Here is a 5,000-nt window from a genome sequence, read left to right on the forward strand (position 1 = left end):
CATCCTTGTAGCAGAGAACCGATTGATGCCCATAATCACACCGCATGGGGCTTCATTCAAACCTGTGCTCACCCAGGCGTTTAGTCTAAGACACCTACTCTTGATGTGATACGTCTTGTGTAATGACAACGCAATGGACAAGACAAAACTTTAGTTGACAGATTCTCAGGATCCCGAACATACTTTTGCATGGCCAGCTGAAGGAAGGCCACCGTGAACTTGGAAGACCCTGCAAGCACTTCAAGTACACCTTGAAGACAAACCTCAAAGCCTGTGACATAGACATCGCTTCCTGAGAAACTGATGCCCTTGACCGCTCTCGCTGGAGGATGTTGTGCTCTTGTGGCGTGAAAACGTTTGAAAACAAGAGAACGCTGGCCATTAAGGAGAAGCGTGAGCGAAGGAAGCAAGGCTCAACTTCTGGAGACGTTTTCCCTTGCAATACTTGTGGGAAGTGCTGTGCATCCAGAATCGGTCTCTTCTCCCATATGAGGACACACACCGACAGATAAGCCTGCGTGCCTAATCATCCGTTGGTCCGACTGGAGACTCCATCACCCCACACCCCCACACCTCACCTCTCCTTATTGTGTGTGTTGACGGATGCACGTAACTCTCGCCGACGAGCGTGATTTTATGAACAGACTCTAAACCTCTACAGCCATACATGTTTCACGATCACTTTTAACAGCAAGAGCACTTGCAATCACACGCGCGCATCGCCAGCGCTTTCAACACGTTCTGCATCACTGATTCCTGTCGATCTCCTGATTTAAAAAAAAAAAAAAAGAATGAATGAAAATCGCCACAGACGACCGGAATACTGCGACGCAGTCTGCCGTGAAAGCTAGTTCAGTCAAACGTGCTTGAAAGGAGCAATTTGTATTTGTATTTGTATTTCTTTTTATCACAACAGATTTCTCTGTGTGAAATTCGGGCAACTCTCCCCAGGGAGAGCGCGTCGCTACACTACAGCGCCACCCTTTAAAAAAAAAAAAATTCCCGCATGCAGTTTTATTTCTTTTTCCTATCGATGTGGATTTTTCTACAGAATTTTGCTAGGAACAACCCTTTTGTTGCCGTGGTTTCTTTTACGTGCGTTCAGTGCATGCTGCACACGGGACCTCGGTTTATCGTCTCATCCGAATGACTAGCGTCCAGACCACCACTCAAGGTCTAGTGGAGGGGGAGAAAATATCGGCGGCTGAACCGTGATTCGAACCAGCGCGCTCAGATTCTCTCGCTTCCTAGGCGGACGCGTTACCTTTAGGCCATCACTCCACATGTAAATTGTGAGTAGGGGGAGGAGGATACGAGGGAAGGGGGTGGGGGTGGGGGGGGGGGGCGATCATCGTCTGTTTTGGGGGGAGGGACGGGTATGGTGGTCAAAACAATGGTCTGATTTCTCGACCTAGTTTCCTGAGTTCGATCCCCGCTGCATCTGGTGGGTTTAAGGGTGAAGATTTTACCGATCACCTAGGTCAACATATGTGGAGTGATGGCCTAGAGGTAACGCGTCCGCCAAGGGAGCGAGAGAATCTGAGCGCGATGGTTCGAATCACGGCTCAGTCGCAGATATTTCCCCCCCCCTCCATTAGACCGTGAGTGGGGGGTCTGGACGCTAGTCATTCGGATGAGACGATAAACCGAGGTCCCGTGTGCAGCATGCACTAAGCGCACGTGAAAGAACCCACGGCAACAAAGAGGTTGTTTGTTGGAAAAATACTGTAGAAAAATCCACTTCGATAGGAAAAAGCAAATAAAACTACACGCAGGAAAAAATACAAAAAAAGGGTGGCGCTGTAGTTTAGCGACGCGCTCTCCCTGGGGAGAGCAGCCCAAATTGAACACAGAGAAATCTGTTGTGATAAAAAAGAAATATAAATACAAATACAAAATAGTAGTGCATTAACCCCCTTCGTGTGCACACGCAAGCAGAAGATAAACACCCACGTTAAAGACCCTGTAATCCATGTCAGCTTTCAGTGGGCTTTGGAAACAAGAACATTCGTAGGTATGTCTACTCTGTCTGTCTGACTGTCTGTCTGTGTGTCTGTCTGTCTGTCTGTATGTCACACACACACACACACAGACACACACACACACACACACACACACAACAACAACAACAACAACAACAACAACAACACAACACACACCCACACACACACACACACCACAACACACACACACAACACACACACACACACACGCATACACACACACACACACACCACAACACACACACAAACACACACACACACCACAACACACACACACACACACACACACACACACACAAAACAAAACAAATAAACCCACCCAAAAACCTCCCAAACTTTTCTTTTTGACATAATGCTCGAAGTTACCAAATAAAAAGGAGTCATTATAACACATACACCCCCCCCCCCTCCCAGTTCTTTACACAGTTGCGGATATGGTCGAAAGACATTTTCAGCAATGCCATGCCATTCCATCTTCCTGTCTGGGGGGAGGGTGGTAGGGGGGTGGGGGGCGTAAGAGGGGGTCGGGTGGGGGGGGGGGGGGGGTCGGGGTAGTGTATTACCTTTTAAAAAAAAAATTCTTAACAAATGACAGCTGGTGAGGAGCTTCTGTTGGAAGAATGGTTTTGGCATTTCATTCTTTAAAAAAAAAAAAGTGAAGTAAAATAAAATATAATAATGGGAATGGCTTTTTTTTCGGGGGATAGGGGGGAGGGGGGGAAGGGTAGGGGTCTTCTTCTTCTTCTTCTTCTTCTTCTTCTTCTTCTCCCCCAGAATGCGAAAGAACTGTTCGTCCAGTCGATGTCAGACTGAGCCGTAATGGCGCTGTTATGTGGAAATCGGATAAACTTGGGAAAAGAATATTACTGTCGCCCCACCTCCCCCTCCCCCGCGTTCCACCCCCTCCCCCACACACACCCTGCTACCCCCCCCCTCTCCCCCAGCGCACCCCAACCCCTCCACACACACACACACACACATTCCATCTGTTGCCGTTGTTGTTGCTTCGTTCTCAAGTGAGAGCGTGTGTGTGTGTGTGTGTGTGTGTGTGTGTGTGTGTTTGTGCGCGCGTATATGCATGTGTGTGTGTGTTTGTACGTGTGTGTGTGCGTGCGTGTGTGTGGTGCTCATCCATTTCTCCCTACTTCAGGTATTGTTTTAGTAATTCAGTATTATATTACCAACAAACAAAAATGTGTATATGACTATGTTCTTGTGAAATACTGGACAGACATACAGAGAGAGACAATGAGAGACAGAGACAGAGAGAAATGCTTCAACTCAAAAACACAGCAAGTGTGTGAAAGATAAAGTGAGTGAGAGAGACAGAGAGACAAAGAGAGACAGAGACAGAGAGAGAGAGAGAGAGAGAGAGACAGACAGACAGACAGACAGACAGAGACAGAGAGATGCTTCACCTCGAAAACAAAGTCTGGATTCAAACAGCAAGTGTATGAAAGATCACGTAAGTGAGTGAGAGAGAGACAGGCAGAGAGAAAAAGAGACAGACAGTCAGACAGACAGGGAAAGAGTGAGAGACAGACAGACAGAAAGACAGACAGATAGAGAGATGCTTCACCTCGAAAACAGTCTGGATTCAAACAGCAAGTGTGTGAAAGATAACGTGAATGAGAGATACGGAGGGACAGAGAGACAGACAGACAGAGATGGAGAGACAGACAGACAGACAGACAGAGACAGGGTGAACGGGGCAGGGGGAATGTATGACGTTCCACGCAACGAGAAAAATGACCATGCCGGGACTGAAATCGACAGATCAATGATGGTGCATCAGCAACAGATGTCCGCACGCAAAGAAAATATCAGCGTGCAGGGCAGGGAAGGAGGAGGTGTGTGTGTGTGTGTGTGTGTGTGTGTGTTTGTCTGTGGTAAACTTTAACATTGCCATTTTCTTTGCAAATACTTTGTCAGTTGACACCAAATTTTGCATAAAAAAAGAGGAAAAATTCAGTTCTTTCTAGTCATCTGGTTTAAAGCAATATTGCACCTCTGGGATGGGCACAAAAAAAAAAAAAAAAAAAAAATAAATAAATAAAAAAGAAGCCAAATTATATGCAAACTGAATTTACTGTTATATTTATATATATATTTTTTATTCTCTAAACTTGGCACTTTGATCTGACATTCTGACACAAAAACAAGAGCAGTCTTTTTTTTGTTTGTTTGTTTAAACAGGAACTTCTTTTGCTAAGCATGGAAGTTATATTTATTTTGCATGTCTTTGGTGCAGATAGTAAAAAAGGGAAATTAATCTGTAAGTAATGCTAGGGGGCTTAATTTGCTTTAACTGATCTTTCTCATCTTAAACATTACATTTTGAAATTATACTCAATACATAAAAAGCTTGTGTGTTTTACTCTCAGCGTACAGGGCTTTCACTGTGTTCATTCGCCCAAGTGGTCTTTTTCGGAAAATACTAAAATCAATACGACGAGTGGACTTTATAGATCTATTGGCTGAGCCCTGAAGGTCATGGGCAAAAATCAGTTGCGTACACATATTTATATATATTCAAAACGCGTGCTCATATTCTTCGCGAACGCAAACGACGCCATTTTGTTTCAAGTTGTTGACCTGCCCGTTCAATCCTATATTCAATCGACAATACACGACAACATGTGATGGAAAGTTGGAGAAGGAGACCGTTAAATATTTATTCAGAGAAAGGTTTGTGAACGCCTCATCACTTACTGGATTATGCCCCAAACTGCCATAAAAATATCCACAGAATCAGTCGGAATTCACAGTGAAAAATAATAAACCATGAGAGTTAATACCCTTGAATTGATGAAACGTAAAAAAAATTCCAGTCTTGACATTTCTCAAAATGAAGTCCTTTTCACTTCATACGACGTTTAGAAGTACTTGTACTTGGCTCTACATGTTATTAGTTTAACAAAATACTCAAATTTCATATCAACTTTAAACTATAAAACTAGAATGAACATAAAAGAGAAATTGAATCGACCGTGTCAA

The 5,000-nt window shown here is 44.4% G+C and overlaps 1 long non-coding RNA gene across 1 annotated transcript in view; it reads right to left on the minus strand.

Annotated features, from left to right (window-relative positions):
• Nucleotides 1-5,000, minus strand: part of LOC143290971 (uncharacterized) — a 50,082-nt gene that overhangs the window by 10,722 nt on the left and 34,360 nt on the right. The window lies entirely within an intron of this gene.

This window comes from Babylonia areolata, chromosome 16 (assembly GCF_041734735.1).
Source record: "Babylonia areolata isolate BAREFJ2019XMU chromosome 16, ASM4173473v1, whole genome shotgun sequence".
NCBI lineage: Eukaryota > Metazoa > Mollusca > Gastropoda > Neogastropoda > Buccinidae > Babylonia > Babylonia areolata.